Source organism: Lissotriton helveticus, chromosome 10 (assembly GCF_964261635.1).
Source record: "Lissotriton helveticus chromosome 10, aLisHel1.1, whole genome shotgun sequence".
Classification (NCBI taxonomy): domain Eukaryota; kingdom Metazoa; phylum Chordata; class Amphibia; order Caudata; family Salamandridae; genus Lissotriton; species Lissotriton helveticus.
The window spans coordinates 347553033-347577443 of NC_136071.1; the positions used below are offsets into that span (position 1 = coordinate 347553033).

General features: G+C 46.7%; 1 protein-coding gene across 6 annotated transcripts in view; it reads left to right on the top strand.

The window, feature by feature from the left end:
* The window catches only part of SCAP (SREBF chaperone), a 678128-nt gene that overhangs the window by 239224 nt on the left and 414493 nt on the right, over positions 1-24411 (top strand). The window lies entirely within an intron of this gene.

A 24411-nucleotide genomic window follows, 5' to 3' on the forward strand; every position in this document is an offset into this window, starting at 1 on the left:
GAGCCTGAAACAGCCGCAGTTCATTTGCACTGAAAGCCGAAGCCCATGAAGAAGTGCTGAATGGCATGAAACGCGTCGGGCAGACCGGGCTGAACAATTTTAGAAAGAAGTGAAGCTTCCTTTCCTGCTTGCACGCTGTTACCTCCAGCAATAAAGTGTGGTAAAGTTGAAACCCGTTTTGGGCCTCTCCTTGTTGGGCGCAAGTTTGGTGAATAAGTAGCGGTCACGCCTGGGCCGCGGAGAGCGCTCAGCTGCTGTTGCAGTCGGGCTGTGGAGTTAATTCTCCATGGCATTTGGAACGGGTACCAGTGTTGGTGGTTATTCACAGTGGCGTGTGGCATGAGGAGAGCAACACTCGCCCACTTGGGAACAATAACGAACTTTGAATTTTGCTCTGAACACGGCGACTCACAGGAGGTTCTAAGGCACTACAAATACTATGATGCCACGATGTGGCCACGCCCAGTGGGGCGGGATTTGAACATTATCACGAGCCTGAAACAGCCGCAGTTCATTTGCACTGAAAGCCGAAGCCCATGAAGAAGTGCTGAATGGCATGAAACGCGTCGGGCAGACCGGGCTGAACAATTTTAGAAAGAAGTGAAGCTTCCTTTCCTGCTTGCACGCTGTTACCTCCAGCAATAAAGTGTGGTAAAGTTGAAACCCGTTTTGGGCCTCTCCTTGTTGGGCGCAAGTTTGGTGAATAAGTAGCGGTCACGCCTGGGCCGCGGAGAGCGCTCAGCTGCTGTTGCAGTCGGGCTGTGGAGTTAATTCTCCATGGCATTTGGAACGGGTACCAGTGTTGGTGGTTATTCACAGTGGCGTGTGGCATGAGGAGAGCAACACTCGCCCACTTGGGAACAATAACGAACTTTGAATTTTGCTCTGAACACGGCGACTCACAGGAGGTTCTAAGGCACTACAAATACCATGATGCCACGATGTGGCCACGCCCAGTGGGGCGGGATTTGAACATTATCACGAGCCTGAAACAGCCGCAGTTCATTTGCACTGAAAGCCGAAGCCCATGAAGAAGTGCTGAATGGCATGAAACGCGTCGGGCAGACCGGGCTGAACAATTTTAGAAAGAAGTGAAGCTTCCTTTCCTGCTTGCACGCTGTTACCTCCAGCAATAAAGTGTGGTAAAGTTGAAACCCGTTTTGGGCCTCTCCTTGTTGGGCGCAAGTTTGGTGAATAAGTAGCGGTCACGCCTGGGCCGCGGAGAGCGCTCAGCTGCTGTTGCGGTCGGGCTGTGGAGTTAATTCTCCATGGCATTTGGAACGGGTACCAGTGTTGGTGGTTATTCACAGTGGCGTGTGGCATGAGGAGAGCAACACTCGCCCACTTGGGAACAATAACGAACTTTGAATTTTGCTCTGAACACTGCGACTCACAGGAGGTTCTAAGGCACTACAAATACCATGATGCCACGATGTGGCCACGCCCAGTGGGGCGGGATTTGAACATTATCACGAGCCTGAAACAGCCGCAGTTCATTTGCACTGAAAGCCGAAGCCCATGAAGAAGTGCTGAATGGCATGAAACGCGTCGGGCAGACCGGGCTGAACAATTTTAGAAAGAAGTGAAGCTTCCTTTCCTGCTTGCACGCTGTTACCTCCAGCAATAAAGTGTGGTAAAGTTGAAACCCGTTTTGGGCCTCTCCTTGTTGGGCGCAAGTTTGGTGAATAAGTAGCGGTCACGCCTGGGCCGCGGAGAGCGCTCAGCTGCTGTTGCAGTCGGGCTGTGGAGTTAATTCTCCATGGCATTTGGAACGGGTACCAGTGTTGGTGGTTATTCACAGTGGCGTGTGGCATGAGGAGAGCAACACTCGCCCACTTGGGAACAATAACGAACTTTGAATTTTGCTCTGAACACGGCGACTCACAGGAGGTTCTAAGGCACTACAAATACCATGATGCCACGATGTGGCCACGCCCAGTGGGGCGGGATTTGAACATTATCACGAGCCTGAAACAGCCGCAGTTCATTTGCACTGAAAGCCGAAGCCCATGAAGAAGTGCTGAATGGCATGAAACGCGTCGGGCAGACCGGGCTGAACAATTTTAGAAAGAAGTGAAGCTTCCTTTCCTGCTTGCACGCTGTTACCTCCAGCAATAAAGTGTGGTAAAGTTGAAACCCGTTTTGGGCCTCTCCTTGTTGGGCGCAAGTTTGGTGAATAAGTAGCGGTCACGCCTGGGCCGCGGAGAGCGCTCAGCTGCTGTTGCGGTCGGGCTGTGGAGTTAATTCTCCATGGCATTTGGAACGGGTACCAGTGTTGGTGGTTATTCACAGTGGCGTGTGGCATGAGGAGAGCAACACTCGCCCACTTGGGAACAATAACGAACTTTGAATTTTGCTCTGAACACGGCGACTCACAGGAGGTTCTAAGGCACTACAAATACCATGATGCCACGATGTGGCCACGCCCAGTGGGGTGGGATTTGAACATTATCACGAGCCTGAAACAGCCGCAGTTCATTTGCACTGAAAGCCGAAGCCCATGAAGAAGTGCTGAATGGCATGAAACGCGTCGGGCAGACCGGGCTGAACAATTTTAGAAAGAAGTGAAGCTTCCTTTCCTGCTTGCACGCTGTTACCTCCAGCAATAAAGTGTGGTAAAGTTGAAACCCGTTTTGGGCCTCTCCTTGTTGGGCGCAAGTTTGGTGAATAAGTAGCGGTCACGCCTGGGCCGCGGAGAGCGCTCAGCTGCTGTTGCAGTCGGGCTGTGGAGTTAATTCTCCATGGCATTTGGAACGGGTACCAGTGTTGGTGGTTATTCACAGTGGCGTGTGGCATGAGGAGAGCAACACTCGCCCACTTGGGAACAATAACGAACTTTGAATTTTGCTCTGAACACGGCGACTCACAGGAGGTTCTAAGGCACTACAAATACCATGATGCCACGATGTGGCCACGCCCAGTGGGGCGGGATTTGAACATTATCACGAGCCTGAAACAGCCGCAGTTCATTTGCACTGAAAGCCGAAGCCCATGAAGAAGTGCTGAATGGCATGAAACGCGTCGGGCAGACCGGGCTGAACAATTTTAGAAAGAAGTGAAGCTTCCTTTCCTGCTTGCACGCTGTTACCTCCAGCAATAAAGTGTGGTAAAGTTGAAACCCGTTTTGGGCCTCTCCTTGTTGGGCGCAAGTTTGGTGAATAAGTAGCGGTCACGCCTGGGCCGCGGAGAGCGCTCAGCTGCTGTTGCGGTCGGGCTGTGGAGTTAATTCTCCATGGCATTTGGAACGGGTACCAGTGTTGGTGGTTATTCACAGTGGCGTGTGGCATGAGGAGAGCAACACTCGCCCACTTGGGAACAATAACGAACTTTGAATTTTGCTCTGAACACGGCGACTCACAGGAGGTTCTAAGGCACTACAAATACCATGATGCCACGATGTGGCCACGCCCAGTGGGGCGGGATTTGAACATTATCACGAGCCTGAAACAGCCGCAGTTCATTTGCACTGAAAGCCGAAGCCCATGAAGAAGTGCTGAATGGCATGAAACGCGTCGGGCAGACCGGGCTGAACAATTTTAGAAAGAAGTGAAGCTTCCTTTCCTGCTTGCACGCTGTTACCTCCAGCAATAAAGTGTGGTAAAGTTGAAACCCGTTTTGGGCCTCTCCTTGTTGGGCGCAAGTTTGGTGAATAAGTAGCGGTCACGCCTGGGCCGCGGAGAGCGCTCAGCTGCTGTTGCAGTCGGGCTGTGGAGTTAATTCTCCATGGCATTTGGAACGGGTACCAGTGTTGGTGGTTATTCACAGTGGCGTGTGGCATGAGGAGAGCAACACTCGCCCACTTGGGAACAATAACGAACTTTGAATTTTGCTCTGAACACGGCGACTCACAGGAGGTTCTAAGGCACTACAAATACCATGATGCCACGATGTGGCCACGCCCAGTGGGGCAGGATTTGAACATTATCACGAGCCTGAAACAGCCGCAGTTCATTTGCACTGAAAGCCGAAGCCCATGAAGAAGTGCTGAATGGCATGAAATGCGTCGGGCAGACCGGGCTGAACAATTTTAGAAAGAAGTGAAGCTTCCTTTCCTGCTTGCACGCTGTTACCTCCAGCAATAAAGTGTGGTAAAGTTGAAACCCGTTTTGGGCCTCTCCTTGTTGGGCGCAAGTTTGGTGAATAAGTAGCGGTCACGCCTGGGCCGCGGAGAGCGCTCAGCTGCTGTTGCAGTCGGGCTGTGGAGTTAATTCTCCATGGCATTTGGAACGGGTACCAGTGTTGGTGGTTATTCACAGTGGCGTGTGGCATGAGGAGAGCAACACTCGCCCACTTGGGAACAATAACGAACTTTGAATTTTGCTCTGAACACGGCGACTCACAGGAGGTTCTAAGGCACTACAAATACCATGATGCCACGATGTGGCCACGCCCAGTGGGGCGGGATTTGAACATTATCACGAGCCTGAAACAGCCGCAGTTCATTTGCACTGAAAGCCGAAGCCCATGAAGAAGTGCTGAATGGCATGAAACGCGTCGGGCAGACCGGGCTGAACTATTTTAGAAAGAAGTGAAGCTTCCTTTCCTGCTTGCACGCTGTTACCTCCAGCAATAAAGTGTGGTAAAGTTGAAACCCGTTTTGGGCCTCTCCTTGTTGGGCGCAAGTTTGGTGAATAAGTAGCGGTCACGCCTGGGCCGCGGAGAGCGCTCAGCTGCTGTTGCAGTCGGGCTGTGGAGTTAATTCTCCATGGCATTTGGAACGGGTACCAGTGTTGGTGGTTATTCACAGTGGCGTGTGGCATGAGGAGAGCAACACTCGCCCACTTGGGAACAATAACGAACTTTGAATTTTGTCCTGAACACGGCGACTCACAGGAGGTTCTAAGGCACTACAAATACCATGATGCCACGATGTGGCCACGCCCAGTGGGGCGGGATTTGAACATTATCACGAGCCTGAAACAGCCGCAGTTCATTTGCACTGAAAGCCGAAGCCCATGAAGAAGTGCTGAATGGCATGAAACGCGTCGGGCAGACCGGGCTGAACAATTTTAGAAAGAAGTGAAGCTTCCTTTCCTGCTTGCACGCTGTTACCTCCAGCAATAAAGTGCGGTAAAGTTGAAACCCGTTTTGGGCCTCTCCTTGTTGGGCGCAAGTTTGGTGAATATATATATTACCTACTGGCGGTCGCCAGTAGGTATATATAGTTAGGATTTTTTCCCTATGGGTTTTTTGAAAATTCTATGTCTAATAACTTTGGCGTTTGTGGACGGAATTGGCTGAAATTTTCAGGAAAATGGCACATTTTGTTTCTGAGCAGCCCCTGAAAATTTGGGGGGGTTTCGTCAAGGGGGGGCCGAGAAAAAAGGGGGGTCCCAAAACGTGTTTTTAACATTGATTTTTCCATAGGGCGGTTAGCCTCACTTTTAGCCCGAACGGCTGAATAGATTTGCACGAAACTTGGCAAAATTGTAGGGACTGGTAGCCCGATGTGCCTTTTGTAGGTCTCAATATATGTGCTCCAGTGGATTTTGAGAAATTAACGTTTAAAAAAAGATATATATCTGTAGCAGCGGACCGGGCAGCGCTCCAGGACGCGTACTTTTCGCGCAACGGAGCTTTGTGAAGCGAAGCTGATTGGTTCTCTGGCGTCTGTCAACATTCCAAAAAGTCCGTAGCTGCCGCCATCTTGTCTCTCGGTAGGATCGAGAGACAAGAGGAGGCCAAAACAAAGGGGCAAATAACCATAAGGGGGCATAGTAGATCCTCCCTGACCCCCTAGGTTTAATGTGGAGGCTTTAAAACGGCCCCGCGGGGCAAAAAAAAATAATTTTTTTTTTGTTTTTTTGCGTGGGTAGCGCCCGGTCCGGGAACCGGGAAGCTTTCTGGGCAGCGTACTGCAATGAAAAATGAATGATAGACTTTTCAAATACTGTTGTTAATTGATTGTTGGTTTTGTTGATTATTTTTTATTTTTTTTTATTTTTTAAGGATTGTTTATTGTGTTTAATAATTTATTAAACTTTCTAACGCGGCGCGTCATATGACGCATTACGCGACAACGCAGGTCCAGAATATAGTGAAAATGTCTCCACCAACCAGCGGACGGCACACAACCCCTTTCAGCAGGCTAAATAGTTCTGTTAAATGACAACAGAAGGGACAGGCAACAAGAACCATCAGTCAAAGAGGGGAGGGCAAGTTCTTCTCTACCGGGTCACGTTGGAGCGCTACCGGAACTGATCGAATTGGTAGTCTACAGTGTTTCTGGATGTTTCAGACTGAAGCTGGCGTTAGCATGAGAGCACCACCATTTCGTAGCTCCGTCGTGGCCATTCCACGAGCAATCATGCTAGGCGCTCCCCACCAGAAGCCTGCGGGAGTCGGGGGCCCCCAAGACTTTTGTAGAATCTTCAAGGATGAGGGGACGCTTTCGAGAATGGAGCCCAAGCTCTAGCAGACAAGCGTCCGAGTTCCAAGGTGTCGCAGGCCCATTTTAGTGGACCACGCCCAAATCTGAAGAGATGGCCGCCATTTTGAGAGTCCTGTGGCAGCCGCCTATCGCTGCACCGCAAGAGCGGGAGCAACTCAAGTACATGGTGAGCGAGACGCTGTAGTCGAAAGAGCGGGCGGTAAACAGCTGAATAGCGGAAGAGGCACAGTGTAGCAAAAGCGGGCTGAATGGCAAATGAAATGGAAAAGGGGTGCCCCACTACAGCGTGTCTTTAGGTGAAACGGATTGTGGGACAAGGTGAAGAATGGAAGAGTCACCAAAAGGAAAAAAGTTCCGCTTGACCCCGGGAGCCGGCCACCTATGTCGGGGGCGATCTCAGGCCACACCAGGGCAACACGACTTGGGGAGGGGGCCGGAGCCAAGCGCCCCCTCCGAGTCCGCGACATGACACCGTCCCTCGGGGGCCTCCGTCAAGCGGTTCAGGGTGGCACCGCATCACAACAGCCCCCACTTACTTTAAGAATAGTGAAGATGAAGCAATTGCAAATAGGCTTCAGACAATGTTACAAGCACTCCTCAAAACTTTGAACTTTCAGAGTGCATGAGTTGGGACAGCGAGGGGTGATTTGGTTTCTCGGACTGTTTTTCTGGTCTCTCACCACTGGCATACTTTAACGTTTTCTTGTTTCTAGGACATTAATAGGTTTTATCATTACGTTATGTTATCGTTTCTTTGTTTGTTGTTTAATAAAAGTTCATGTTCATGTTCATCAGTGGCCTACTGATTTTCGTTTTCCTATTTTTTTCTTTCCAGGTTGTTTCATGGTAAAGTTTCTGTTAACAGGATACAGTGATCACTTCGTTATTATTGCATATGTCCTTTTCACTAGGGGTGCTCTCTGGTCGGGCCAGATGACGTATCTCTAGTAAATGGTCCGGGTGAAAAAGGTGCATCAATCAGTGGGGAGTAGATAGGCATGACAGATTACAACGGGGGAGAAAGGTCCGCATTACGTACCCTTTCACTACTTGCAAAGATTTTCCTACGTTTATATGCAAACAGGGAATACCTCCAAAAAGAACTAATTCCCAAACAGTCAATGTTCGGACAATCAATCAATCAATGAGGAATGAAATAGGTACGACGTGTTAAAGGCTTGCGTTACCTACCCTTCACTATCTGCAAAGGGAGAGAGAATATTCCTATTCTTCCTCGTTTGCAGGTAGAGAAGATCCTTAAGAGAATTAACTTCGAACAATTCAATGCTCGATTGAAACAATCAACAAGGGGTACTGTGAACACAAATGAACGCCGCTTATGTACATACGCATTGCTATTTTCAACAGGTTGTTCCTAATGTTTCTATTTTAGCGAGGTCAAAAAGAGATCCCATTAGTGGCCTACTGATTTTGCTCGATTCCTTTTGTTTTTTTACACGATTTTTCGCTATCTGCAAAGACTAAACAGAGTATTGCGACTCTGTGCTTGTTTGTAAATAGAGAATGAACCAAAGAGAACAATCAATCAAATGGAGAGAGAAGCAGGCACGACGTATTACAAAGGGGGCAAAGGGCTGCGTTAACTACCCTTCACTATCTGCAAAGAGAGAGTACTCCTAATAGAAATGAGGGGTGGGGGGCAGTATTCAAAGCAGATCAGTGTGCATAAACACGAAAATGTTTTTACTTACCACGTACTTGACATTCGACAGCTTATGATATTTGCTATTAAAAAACCATTGAAATTCACTGAAAAAACCATAGGTTATAGACCATATATAGTTAGGAATTAGCATTTACAAAACCTTGAAAATTCACTGAAAAAACCATAGGTTATAGACCATATATAGTTAGGAATTAGCATTTAAAAAACCTTATTTTACTCACACAAAACCATTGAAATTCCATATATAGTTAGTTGCACTAACTATATATCGCGCACCCGCAATCCACTGCTGATCATGTCACATATTACATCATTCATGACATGGTCAGTGACATCACTGATGACATCACTGATGACATCTCAAATGACATCACTGATGACATCACTGATGACATCTCATTTGACATCATTCTTGTGCTAATACGATAAACCTCTTCAGACTCTAATATAACCTTAGATACACTCAGTGTAAACAGACACTCACACACTGCCACTCATCCATGGAGTTACTCACACACCCAGTCAGTCATGCAAAGAAACAATCTCACCTCCATTTCTTCAACTATACAGTTAAACACACCTTACTTATTGAAACATATACTAACACATATTTACTCTCTTATACAATCCCTGATACAAGTTCACAATGATCGATACAACCACTCACTCATTCAGTGGCTCTCATGCACAGTTATTTATATATGCCAACTTTCACATGTACTGTGTTTTACATATGTACTTACTATGACATGTAGCATTGAGATATCCATTCACTCATCAATACACTCATGCACACAGTCAACTGCCCATGTAGCTGTTTCCACATGCACTCTTGAACTCATACACCTAGTGAATAAACTGCTCACACATCTATGCATAGAGTCACACACCTTCCAGCCACCCCCACACAAACTCAATCTCCCATAGAAATACTTGGGCAACCAATTAATAACACATATAGCCTCTCGTATAGCTAATGATCAACACATGCAGCAGTTTACAGAACAACAGACATAATGATGCACAAATTAAGACAGTTTAGTCACTAACCCATGCATTCAGTGAGACACATTTAATCACTCACTCATACAGTCAGTCATGCACCTACTAAATCCTTCATCCAGACACTTATACATCCACTCAAGACATATTTTAACTTTACAGAAAAATACAGTCACTGGATGTTGTCATCAGTGATGTCATCAGTGATGTCATTTGAGATGTCATCAGTGATGTCATCAGTGATGTCACTGACCATGTCATGAATGATGTAATATGTGACATGATCAGCAGTGGATTGCGGGTGCGCGATATATAGTTAGTGCAACTAACTATATATGGAATTTCAATGGTTTTGTGTGAGTAAAATAAGGTTTTTTAAATGCTAATTCCTAACTATATATGGTCTATAACCTATGGTTTTTTCAGTGAATATATATATATATATATATATTTTCCATTTTTAGGTCTCGCCTGTCGATGCGCATGCGCATCGAGCAAGCGAGACTATAGGGGCTCATCCAGACTTTATCTAACTTTCAAGGAATCGTGGCGATTCCTTGCAGTGCCCGTGACTTTTAAGCTCAATGCGCATGTGCATTGAGCTTAAAAGCGCGTGCACAGCCGCCCGCATTCCTCCGACACCTTTGAAGTGAAACTTAGCTTCACTTCAAAGGCCCGGCTTGTTCACACCCACATGCCGCTCTGCCCCGCTCCGCCCCCTCCCCTGAGTCATCCTGCCTGCCCCTTCCCGCCGTGTCGCATTTCTCCTCCCCCCTCCCCTCTCCCCTCTCCCCTCTCTTCCCTCCGTCTTGTTTTCTTTGATGCTGGTATTGCTGGCAGCGGCATTGCGCTTGGAGGGACAGCAACAACATAAAACTGACCATGAAGTTAATCACAGGACCCTGCAGCCGAAGGCTTCGTGCACTGAGCCCTCCCGGCATACACATAATTTTATCGCTCTCTTTCTCTCGCGCTCTCCCTACATCTATAGCTCCCCCTCCCTCTCTCCTGTCTTCCTCTGTCTCACTCTAACTGTGTTCCTCCCTCTGTCTCACTCCCCCTCTCTTTTTCCTCCTCTCTCCCTCCCTCTCCGTCTCGCAGCTTAGATTCACGTTTCTGCCTGTTTCACTCTCTCTTCCAACTCTCACCCCCCTCTCCATTTACTTACACAAATCTCGCAGATACCCCAAGCAGCGGTGCACGCAGTACCAATCCTTCTGTTATGCCACATCTCGCAGCTTAGATTCTTTCGCTCTTTCTTTTAACTCTCCACGTTTCTGCCTGTTTCACTCTCTCTTTTAACTCTCACCCCCCTCTCCATTTACTTACACAAATCTCGCAGATACCCCAAGCAGCGGTGCACGCAGTACCAATCCTTCTGTTATGCCACATCTCGCAGCTTAGATTCATTCGCTCTTTCTTTTAACTCTCCACGTTTCTTCCTGTTTCACTCTCTCTTTTAACTCTCACCCCCCTCTCCATTTACTTACACATATCTCGCAGATACCCCAAGCAGCGGTGCACGCAGTACCAATCCTTCTGTTATGCCACATCTCGCAGCTTAGATTCATTCCCTCTTTCTTTTAACTCCCCACGTTTCTGCCTGTTTCACTCTCTCTTCCAACTCTCACCCCCCTCTCCATTTACTTACACAAATCTCGCAGATACCCCAAGCAGCGGTGCACGCAGTACCAATCCTTCTGTTATGCCACATCTCGCAGCTTAGATTCATTTGCTTTTTTTTTTAACTCTCCACGTTTCTGCCTGTTTCACTCTCTCTTTTAACTCTCACCCCCCTCTCCATTTACGTTTCTGCCTGTTTCACTCAGCCACGCAACGCCACTCAGGCACGCAACGCCACTCACGCACGCAACGCCACTCACGCACGCAACGCCACTCAGCCACGCAACGCCACTCAGCCACGCAACGCCACTCACCCACGCAACGCCACTCAGCCACGCAACGCCACTCACCCACGCAACGCCACTCACCCACGCAACGCCACTCATGCACGCCACTCACACACGCAACGCCACGCACACATGCAACGCCACTCAGCCACTCACTGCCACTCTGCCACGCAACGCCACTCAGCCACGCAACGCCACTCAGCCACGCAACGCCACTCAGCCACGCAACGCCACTCAGCCACGCAACGCCACTCACCCACGCAACGCCACTCAGCCACGCAACGCCACTCACCCACGCAACGCCACTCACCCACGCAATGCCACTCACCCACGCAACGCCACTCACCCACGCAACGCCACTCACCCACGCAACGCCACTCACCCACGCAACGCCACTCAGCCACGCAACGCCACTCAGCCACGCAACGCCACTCAGCCACGCAACGCCACTCACCCATGCAACGCCACTCACCCACGCAACGCCACTCACCCACGCAACGCCACTCACCCACGCAACGCCACTCACCCACGCAACGCCACTCACCCACGCAACGCCACTCACCCACGCAACGCCACTCTGGCACGCAACGCCACTCTGGCACGCAACGCCACTCTGGCACGCAACGCCACTCTGGCACGCAACGCCACTCTGGCACGCAACGCCACTCACCCACGCAACGCCACTCAGCCACGCAACGCCACTCAGCCACGCAACGCCACTCAGCCACGCAACGCCACTCAGCCACGCAACGCCAACCAACACTCACCCTCACTCACCCTCAACACATCACCATCACCCTCACCCACCTTCAATCACCATCAACACCTCACCCTCACTCAACCTCACTCACCTTCAGCCCCTCACCACCTCACCCTCAATCGCCGTCATCCTCACTCACACTCAAGACTTCATCCTCACTCACCCTCATCACATCTGCCTCAATTACCCTCAACCACACTTACCCTCACACTATCACACTAAAACAACACACAAACACTTACCACTACTGCACCACTTCACTCACCCTCAACACCTCACCCTTAAACTCTCACTCAAACTCACTCTCACTCATCCTCAATAACATACAACACCTCAACCACACTCAGCCTCAAATCCTCAATAACACTCAGCCCCTCACCCTCACTCACCCTCAACACCTCACCCTCAATTACACTCAACACCTCACCCTCACTCACCCTCACTCATCCTCACTCACCCTCACTCACCGTCAACACACTATCACACTACAACAACAAACAAATACTTACCACCACAGCAACACTTCACTCACCCTCAACACCTCACCCTTAACTCCTCACTCACACTCAATCTCACTCATCATCAATCACCCTCAACACCTCTCCCTCAACACCTCACTGTCATACTCACTCACCCTCAAAACATCACCCTCATTCACCCTCACTCACCGTCAACACACTATCACACTACAACTACAAACAAACAATTTTCGCCACAGCAACACTTGACTCACCCTAAACACATCACCCTTAACTCCTCACTCACACTCATCCTCAATCACCCTCAACACCTCACCCTCACTCACCCTCAACGCCTCACCCACACTCACCCTCACACCCTCATCCTCAGCACCTCACTCTCTCTCACCTTCAACGCCTCGCCCTCAACGCCTCACCCACACTCACCCTCAGCTCCTCACCCTCAGCCTCAACACCTCACCCTCACTCACCCACAACGCCTCAGCCTCAGTCAACCTCAACACATCACTCACCCTCACTCTCACTCATCCTCAATCACACTCAACACCTCACCCTCAACACCTCACTCACCCTCAGCCCCTCACCCTCACCCACCCTCAACTCCTCACCCTCACTCATCCTCACTCACCCTCAACACCTCCCCCTCATTCTCACTCACTCTCACCCTCTCACCCTCATACTCACTCACCCTCAACACACTATCACACTACAACAACACACAAACACTTACCACCACAACAACACTTCAATCACGATCAACATCTCCCCCTCAACCCCTTACTTACCCTCACTCTCACTCATCCTCAATCACCCTCAACACCTCACCCTCAACGCCTCACTCACCCTCATAGCCTCACCCACCCTCAACGCCTCACACTGACTCACCCTCAATCTCACTCACACTCAACGCCTCACCCTCACTCACCCTCAACACCTCACCCTCACTCACCCTCAACACCTCACCCTCACTCACCCTCAACACACTATCACACTACAACCACACAAAAAAACAATTACCACCACAGCACCACTCATCACCACTGCAGCAATCAAAGGTCATACAATAACAACATGTACGCTTTTAACAGTCACACACACACAACAACAGCTATCAATGGCCACTTTCACCAGGCATACACACACAACAGTCATCAGTACTGCAGTATTATGTCAAAATGAGACTGTGTGTTTGCAAAATACGGATGTGGAAGTGCAGAGTGAAGCAGTGTTGTTGCTCAATGGTACTGTGGGGCTGCAGAAAGATAAAGTGGTATTGCTGCATGTTGCATTCGTGGACATCAGTGATGCCATTGTTGGGAGAACTGCAACTGTTGTGGTGCTGAGTTATGCTGTGGTGGTAATTATTAAACACCATCACAACACCACTCATCACTAGCACAGAACAACACATCCCAACTACAGCATTACTAAGCACCACACACTCACATGCCCACACGCTCACACACCCCCACCCTCACACACATCCACACTCACACACTCTCACACATCCTCGCACACCCACTCACATTCTCAATAAGCCTCATAGCCTCACGCTCGCCAACAATCACTCACTCTCACCCTCACACCGTCACCCTCACACCATCATCCACTCACCCTCAACACCTCACCCTCACTCACCATCAACACACTATCACACTACAACCACACACAAACACTTACCACCACAGCACCAATCATTACCACTACAGCATTACTCAGCAGACAAACGACATACAATCCAAACATGTGCGCTTTTAACAGGCACACACACTAATAGCTAGCAATGGACACATTCACAAGGCGTACACACACAACAGTCATCAGTGCATCCTTTCACCATGCATACACCCACACAAACAGCCATCAATCCACGCTTTCAACAGTCACACACACCACCAGCCTGAAGTGCACGCTTTAGAACAACTTTTTGTACGTTGCACACAGAATTACAGCTATACAAGCATGCTTTGGTGCTGTACAGTACTGCAGTTCTATGTCTAAATGAGACTGGGGGAGTTCTAAATACGGCTCTACTGGCAATGAGTGATGATCTCATGTCGCTCAATTGTAGTGTGGGGTTGCAGAATGTTAATAATGTGCTATTGCTGCAGAAATGGACATAAGGGATGCCGTGCAAGAGAAAATTACTACACACAAGGAAAGTGCGACCGAAAAACACGTACGCCAAAACGAAACTCAATCCATGCCAAAGAATAAAACTAAATAGCAGCCATTGATAAAATACTAAACACACTCTAATGAGAGGAGCCAGACAGAAAATACGTACGAGCAAAGCAAAACCAAATACAATAATTACATTAACATCAATAAAAGGAAAGGCATAAACAAAAGTATAAGAACTCACAAAGGCACTTTTTCATAATATGCAAATAAAATTGTCATTACCTGTCGATCGTAGCAGCTCATTCCCTGAAATGTAGAAAATATAAAAAAAAACACAACAAAGAGAACATACACAGTGCATACATTATACTTTTAACTACAACAAGCAACTAACAAAAAAAATGAATAGCGGCGAAACAAGTCACATACCGGTACAAATGACACAAGCAAAAGCTAAGTCAGAGGGAAAATAAACATCACAGTGCCACCTCAGGCGAAACGGAACTACTGAAACTACATACCAGGAAGACACTAGCAAAGATTACTCAATGCATCCCAAAGAATCTACTTAAACACGAGCCAACATTCGCATAAAGATCAAGAAAAATTCAAAACACAAGGAAAGTGAGCGAGAAATAACAAGGGACGCAATTTCAAAGACATAACACATACAAACATAAACATTGCTTTATGTAACATTTCGAAAAAACTATATTTTTCAAACATATATCTTTTAGAACAGTACTAAGGAATATTGTAACTCAAAACTCGATAATACACATGGCGCAATACAAATAAAACACTCATACATCCTAATAAAACATTATTAATAATACGTATATACACACACGTATTAATACATTCAAATTCATGTACTCACTTTTAATAAATGTACATCTTACCAGTCAGACGACGCAGCAACAAACACGGAGGAATAACACACCTTTACCGCACGAACATTCACATCAATTTGGAAAAAGCCCCGTTGACGCATGTCAAATGCAACGCTACGTCACACAACGTAGAGCTGCGATTGGCTAAAAATTACGTAACGCTCATAATTACATCACCATCAATTAAAAAATAGAACGCTAACATCCCTTACGTAACAAACGTAAAGGGAATACATTGCGTAATACCCTTTACTAGAACAGAAAAACAAAAACTTTTATTTACATACACTACATAATTTTAGAAACGTATACACAAGCCAAGTGCGACCAAAAAACACGTACGGCAAAACGGAACACAATCCATGGCAACAAATACACCGAAATAGCAGCCATTGATAAAATAAAAATCAAATGCAAGAAGCCAGGCAGAAAGTACATGCGAGCAGAGAGACCTAATAAAATAATTACATTAGCTTTACAATAAGCAAATCAATAAACAAAAGTATAAAAGTCACAAAGACACGCTTTAATATTATGCAAATTAATTTGTCATTACCTGTCCATCGTAGCAGCTCATTCCCTGAAATAAAGAAAATATAAAAAAGAAAACACACAAAGAGAACATACACAGTGCATACATAAAACTTTTCACTACAACAATAAACAAACAAAAAAAAAAACTGTGCACGCACTACCAATCCTTCCGTTATGCCAGATCTCACAATCTTCCATCACACACGGAGCTGCTCCAGCACAGGCAACGGCAATGCAAGCTTCACTCAAACACGGAGCAGGTACAGCACAGGCAACAGCATTCCCTTACACATGGAACAGGTACAGCACCGAGAGCTGCAGTGCAATCTTCCCTCACACATACATCAGGTACAGCACAGCCGGCAGCAGTGCAAGCTTCCCTCACACACAGAGCAGGTACAGCACAGGCAGCAGCAGTGCAAGCTTCCCTCACACATAGATCAGGTACAGCACAGGCGGCAGCAGTGCAAGCTTCTCTTACACATGCAACAGGTACAGCACTGACAGCAGCAGTGCAAGCTTCCATCACACACGGAGCAGGTATAGCACAGGCAACGGCAATGCAAGCTTCACTCAAACACGGAGCAGGTACAGCACAGCCAACAGCAGTGCAAGCTTCCCTTACACATGGAACAGGTACAGCACCGACAGCAGCAGTGCAAGCTTCCCTCACACATAGATCAGGTACAGCACAGGCGGCAGCAGTGCAAGCTTCACTCGAAAACAAGGAGCAGGTACAGCACAGGCAACAGCAGTGCAAACTTCCCTTACACATGGAACAGGTACAGCACCGACAGCAGCAGTGCAAGCTTCCCTCACACATAGATCAGGTACAGCACAGGCGGCAGCAGTACAAGCTTCCCTCACACACAGAGCAGGTACAGCACAGGCAGCAGCAGTGCAAGCTTCCCTCACACATAGATCAGGTACAGCACAGGCGGCAGCAGTGCAAGCTTCCCTTACACATGCAACAGGTACAGCACCGACAGCAGCAGTGCAAGCTTCCATCACACACGGAGCAGGTATAGCACAGGCAACGGCAATGCAAGCTTCACTCAAACACGGAGCAGGTACAGCACAGGCAACAGCAGTGCAAGCTTCCCTTACACATGGAACAGGTACAGCACCGACAGCAGCAGTGCAAGCTTCCCTCACACATACATCAGGTACAGCACAGGCAGCTGCAGTGCAAGCTTCCATCACACACGGAGCAGGTATAGCACAGGCAACGGCAATGCAAGCTTCACTCAAACACGGAGCAGGTACAGCACAGGCAACAGCAGTGCAAGCTTCCCTTACACATGGAACAGGTACAGCACAGACAGCAGCAGTGCAAGCTTCCCTCACACATACATCAGGTACAGCACAGGCAGCTGCAGTGCAAGCTTCCATCACACACGGAGCAGGTACTGCACAGGCAACGGCAATGCAAGCTTCACTCAAACACGGAGCAGGTACAGCACAGCCAACAGCAGTGCAAGCTTCCCTTACACATGGAACAGGTACAGCACCGACAGCAGCAGTGCAAGCTTTCATCACACATACATCAGGTACAGCACAGGCGGCAACAGTGCAAGCTTCCCTCACACACGGAGCAGGTACAGCACAGCATACCCTCAGACCCTCACCCTCAACACCTCACCCTCACTAACTTCACCCTTATCACCTCACCCACAATTCCACACCCTCACTCACCCTCACCATCACTCACCCTCACTCACACTCAACACATCACCCTCATCTACACTCAACATCACCATCACTCACCCTCAACATCTCATCCTTAACACCTCACTCTTAACACCTCACTCACCCTCACTCATCCTCAACAAGTCACACTCACTCACCCTTAACACCTCACCCTCACCCTCAATACCATTCAACACCTCACCCTCACCTTCACTCAACATCACCCTCACTCACCCTCAACGACTCACCCTCAGTTACACACACTAACACTCAAAAACGCAACAGCACTCTGCCTCTCCATCATTCACACTCTATCCATCATTCACACACTATCCATCTTTCAGAAACTCTGCATCATTCACCCACTCACCATCATTCACCCAATCTCCATCATTCACCCAATCTCCATCATTCACCCAATCTACAGCATTCACCCAATCTACAGCATTCACCCAATAGACAGCATTCACCCAATAGACAGCATTCACCCAATCTGCAGCATTCACCCAATCTGCAGCATTCACCCAATCTGCAGCATTCACCCAATCTGCAGCATTCACCCAATCTGCAGCATTCACCCAATCTGCAGCATTCACCCAATCTGCAGCATTCACCCACTCTGCAGCATTCACCCACTCTGCAGCATTCACCCACTCTGCAGCATTCACCCACTCTGCAGCATTCACCCACTCTGCAGCATTCACCCACTCTGCAGCATTCACCCACTCTGCAGCATTCACCCACTCTGCAGCATTCACCCACTCTGCAGCATTCACCCACTCTGCAGCATTCACCCACTCTGCAGCATTCACCCACTCTGCAGCATTCACCCACTCTGCAGCATACACCCACTCTGCAGCATTCACCCACTCTGCAGCATTCACCCACTCTGCAGCATTCACCCACTCTGCAGCATTCACCCACTCTGCAATTTGAGGAATGTTAGGCCATTTTCTTACACATAAAGAAATTTCAGGACGGAAAACAAGGGGGTCGACGGAGTATAGCATCAGATACGTTAGACACAAAAAAAACTTAACATCATTGACCTAAAAGGATGCAAGGATGTTAATCAGTCTTCGGGCCAAAAAGTAAATTTAATTCGTACGATATTACAACAATATTACACAAAGGAAACAAATACAAATATGTGGCAGGAAGCGAGGACGAGGAGATACAAAGACACAAGTGAAACAGGCAACTTTTTCGCCGGGCAATAAACAAGCACTATTCATCCGGAGAATGGGACGGTTTAAAGACAGTAGTCAACAGTTACACAAAAAACCGGACGCATACAACAATAGCACTTCTTCTCACGGAATTCCGTCTAATATAAAGCAAATATGACGAAATAAACAAAAATTCAGAAACAATCAAATTTTTCAGAGGGAAATAAACAAGAACGATTCATCCGGAAAATGGGACGCATTGAATACAATAGTCGAGATTTACACACAAAAAGAAACGCTTAACACAATAGCATTTATCCAGACGGAATTAGTTCAAATACAATAAAACATATTACGAACATAGAAAGAGTCAGTCACAAAAATCTAACGAAAAATACATTAGTTCACTGTACATGTCGTTCATACATTGCTAAAAATACTACAGTCAGCAAAGACACAAAGTTTCATTTCATACTTCAAGTACGTCAATAACAAATTATCCGACTACTTCAGCATCACACAAAAAAATAATAAAAAAACAACTTACATCAATATATTACAACACATTTACCACTTCGAAATGAAACAAACCCCTTTTGTATGTCAAATTACCAAAAAAAGGACATTAATACATTACATTACAGTTTAACAAAACATATGCATTACACATCGCCAATAAAAAACACTACTTTATGTTACATTACAAACATTTACAAATATTACGAGTGAATTAAATAAATTTAGCAAGTATTTAAATTTTACATAGTATATATACTACATTACATTACATTAAAATAAACTTAGGAATACATTCTTACCTGTCAAACGACGCAGCAACACCACCGGGACAAGAACACGCCTTCCGCACACCAACATTCTCGATCAATGGGGAATTCAACGGTTGACGTATGCAAATCGGAACGCTACGTCAAAAACGTCGCGCTCCGATTGGCTAGAAAAATACGTAAACAAAAAACACACACAACTCAAAAATAAACTAGACCGCTAAACATAGCAGACGTCGACGTGACGCTATACGTCGGCCATTTTAAAAAAAAAATAAAAACGAGACTACACAAACATGTTACAAAACATACACATAGTTAGTACAATACATACACATTTAAAATTACATACTAATATACACATAAGACTGAAGTAATACAAAGGGGACACCTTTAGTTACAAACAACACATTACTTAATTATTATTAACATATACACACACTCTTAACATCACCCTCACACAACAAAACTATCACACTCTTTCACACACGCTCAGTAACGCTAAAACAACATCTCCCTCATACACCATCACACACCTTCAGCCTCACACACACTTACTCACCCTCACACTAACACACTCACACACTCTCTTACGCAAATAACTTCACTCATCCTCCCCCCCTCACACCCCCTAACACTCTACGCGATTGCAGCCTGGAATCCCTGATAAATTTTCTTGTATCCGTGGCTGGCATTCAGTCATCCCAACGTAAACTGGTGCATTTGTCTTTTCTTTGCTGAAAATAATTTTCTATACTTCTATTGCATGATTGATTGAAATACTTTATCGGACAATCGTTCACATTCTAGATAGGCAACTTGTACATCACACCCCTCGATGCATTTCGGGTTCGCGCCTTGTCCTTCCTCAAATGGTAAATACTTTTAGGGATGAAAAGGCGCCGGGTCCTGCTGCGTTGTTTTCATTTATATTTCAGACTCGTGCTGTCAATGTCTCAACTACGCTTAAACACACAGGACAAAAAATGACAGTTTATTAAATGTATAATTCTGTTTTTATCAGCTCTGAAGTAGCCTCCCTACCGAGCGAGTGCTATTTTATAACAATAAATACAACACATAAGCTCACAATTTTTTTTGTAAAATGTACCTATCGCATTTCATTCTTTTTCACATATAAGAAGATAATTGGGCTTTTCACGGGCAATCAGTAAGACGCTACCTCACCCTCACTGACACTCACTCACACTCAATCACTCTCACCCTCACTCACCAGCAACACCTCACCCTCAACGCCTCACCCTCAAATCCTCACTCACCCTCACTCTCACTCATCCTCAATCACCCTCAACATCACACACTCACTCACCCTCACTCACCCTCAACACCTCACCCTCACTCACCCTCAACTCCTCACTCACCCTCATTCTCACTCATCCTCACTCAACCACCCTCAACTTCAATGACCCTCAACGCCTCACCCAACACCTCACCTTCACTCACCATCAACATCTCACCCTCACTCACCCACAAAACATCAGCCTCAACACCTCACCCTCAATCACTCACCCTCAAGAATTCACCCACACTCACCCTCCCTCACCCTCAATTCCTCACCCACACCCTCAACACTTCACCCTAAACACGTCACTCATCCTCAACGCCTCCCCCTCCCCCTCACTCACCCTCACCCTCACTCACCCTCAACACCTCACCATCACTAACACTCAACACCTCACCCTCACTAACTCACACTCAATCACCCTCAACACCTCACCCTCAACACCTCACCCTCAACACCTCACCCTCAACACCTCACCTTCAAAACCTCAACCTCAACAACTCACCCTCAACACCTCACCCTCACTCACTCTCACTCACCCTCACTCACCCTCACTCACACTCACTTACACTCAGTCACCCTCAGTCACCCTCACTCACCCTCACTCACCCTCACTCACCCTCAACTCCTCACTCACCCTCACTCATCCTCACTCACCCTCAACACCTCACCCTCACCATCACCCACCCTCAACCCCTCATCCTAACTCGCAATAACCCTCCCTCACCCTCACCCTCACTCACTCTCACTCTCACTCACCCTCAACACCTCACTCACCCTCAACACCTCACTCACACTCAACTCCTCACTCATCCCCACCCTCACTCACCCTCAACACCTCACCCTCACACAGTGCAATAGGTCTCGTAGGATTTTTAGTTACAGATTTTACAATTGTTTATTGCTTTTTTGATTTGTAATTCTTTAGCATTGGCAAAAAAAAATAAAAATGCAAAAGATTTACAACAAAAAACCCATAAACAATTCTAAATGCACTAACTCTAATGCTGCGAGACCTATTGCATTTCCAATGCTTGTTTTACTTTGCGAATACCTTGGAACTATATTGACTGCGCCATCACCTTACAGACATCTGAGTTTGAATGCTTATAGTGATATGCACATTCTTATTTTAATTGCTATTACAGTGGTCAATTCTTTTTGTACCTTTCTCTCCTTTGAATTATACTCTTTCATTCAGTGGTGGTTCTGGAGGTTATCTATATCAATTTTTACCATGTCATGCTCATCTGAGCCTCCCCATTTTTTATCAGAGAAAGGTGAGCCTGTGTTACCATGGAAAAGATGGAAACTTATTTTTGGATTCTTACCTTATAGCTATTGGGGGTGAGAATGTTTCCGCTAATCGGAAACAGGCTATACTTTTATATAGTCGTGGTATAGAAGGAAGGTGTATTTATGATAGTCTTGATATTATTGAAATAGGTGATGGCAGTGGTGAACCTAGTAATGTTTATGACATGTCGGTGTTAATGCTTGAAGAGCATTTTGGGTCACAAATTAATGTGGTGTTGGAAAGGCATAAATTCTTTTCAAGGGTGCAAAGAAAGCTGGAGAAAATTAGTAGCTATGTAGCTGCTCTTAAAACCTTAGCTCGTACGTGTGATTTTGAACATTTAACTGATTTATTGATCAGATATTAAATAGTCAGATGCACAAATAAAGTCAAAGTACAAGAAAAATTGTTAAGCAAGAATCCTAACTTGAAAGATGCTGTAGCTATTATTGAGGGAATGGAGAATACAAGCATGTGGGTACGTGAGATGTGTGATGAGAAAGGTAAAGATGGAGTGGCTGCAGAGTCATCTGTCAGTGAAGTCATGGGGGCGGATAAACATGTGGACAATGACAGACCCGGGTTTGTGGTTTATAAAGACTTTGATAAGAAAAAAGTTCCTGCTGTTGATGCTAGATCTGGAGGTACAAAATGTTTCAGGTGTGGCAGTGAAGGACATTGGTCAAACAGTCCTGTTTTTTTTACAAGATTTGCATTTTGCAAGAATTGTGGCACGGAAGAACATTATGCTCATGTATATCGAGGATTCAAACAGTGAGGTGTGTATTATTTGGATGAGGAAGTGAAGGTCATTTCAATTGTGCGTAATGATGGGCGTGTGGACGAGGATCCGATTGAGATGCCCGAATGTGAAATAAGGATTGGTGGAAAAAAAATATTGGTCCTTGCGGATTCTGGTTCACCTTACACAATGATTGGGGACAACAATTGGACTACCACATTTGGAAGTGAGGATGTTGAGCCGTTGCCTCCTGATATCAACCCTGTGGGTTAGTGAGTGTGTGGATTGATGTGCTTGGGTAATGTGTGAAGAAGATCCAATTTGCTGATCATGAAACGGGTGGTAAATTTTATGTTGTGAAGAGGGGTGACAATCTTCTTGGTTGGAGACATCAGAGAGACATGGGCATCACACTTAATCCCATCCTCGTCGCCAATGTTAAGTAATAATACGTCCAAACACAGGCATGTGTGTTTAAGATTTATTGTCATAAGCACAAACCATCAACCCTAACACGATCTAGCTTTAAACTGCCAGATCAACGTTCCCACACAGAACATAAGCACAGATGAAACCCCCTTACATCATACTGTGACATAGTAGATGTTCCTAACACAACCCATAACCATAGCAATCACCTGTGCAAAGATAATCTGTGTAGGTGAATTATAATGTCCAATAGGGGGGGTGTGAGACCCCATTCTCTTAAGAGGTGGACCAAAGCTTTTCTCTTGGGACCATATCAAAAGCTGACCTTAGGTCGACAAAAGCCACATAGATGCTGCCCTCCACTAAGATCCACTACCCTCCACTTCAAAAGCAAAAATCTAAAAACTGGATCCACCGTACTTGTCTTGGTATGAAATTGTACCTGAAATTGGGAGAGGATATTATTTTCTTCCATCCAGTCAAGAAGACAATCAATAATTTGTTTTCTGAAGATGTTTTGAGTGGTGTCAATTAGACTAATGGAGTGGTAGCTACCTGGATTTGATTTACAGCCCTTTTTAGGTCTCGCCTACGCAGCGCGCATGCACTACATAGGAGGAGACCTCTTGGAATCGATTTACTTTTTGGGCCAAAAACGTGCACGCTTTGCATTGCTTTCAATGGCAATGCGTACACGTTTGGCGAGTCCCTTCGGGAGCTTTGAAACCATCTGTTTTTAATTTACTTGCAACCAGATGGTAGCCCTGCTCGCTCCCGCAAGGTAAACAGGCACAGACCCCCTCCTCTCTCCCCTCCCCCTGCTGCCTCCTCCTCTCCTCGTTCTCGCCTCCTCCATCCGAACCCGATGGTGGCTTGACCATGCAGCTTCAGGAACAGCATGGACGATAGTCTCTGGCATATCAGCGAACAGACCCCTAGCCTAATTAACGTCACAATGCGAAACAAGGGTTCAATTGGCTCCCGACGCCAGGATTAGTTTCATTCTTCAGTACTTATACAGGGCTGGATGGAAGGCAGAGAATTAAGTCAGCACCTCCACGACAATTTTTTCTTCGCTGACTTTAGACAGTGGGATGGACTGATGGGAACTCTGCCAGCGTTTCGATGACGGGATTGTTGTGAGCAACCAGTCTAGCACGGGCTCGTCTCCCTCCCCCAGCACCCTGTCTCCCGATAGCTTCCAATATTGCGATGCA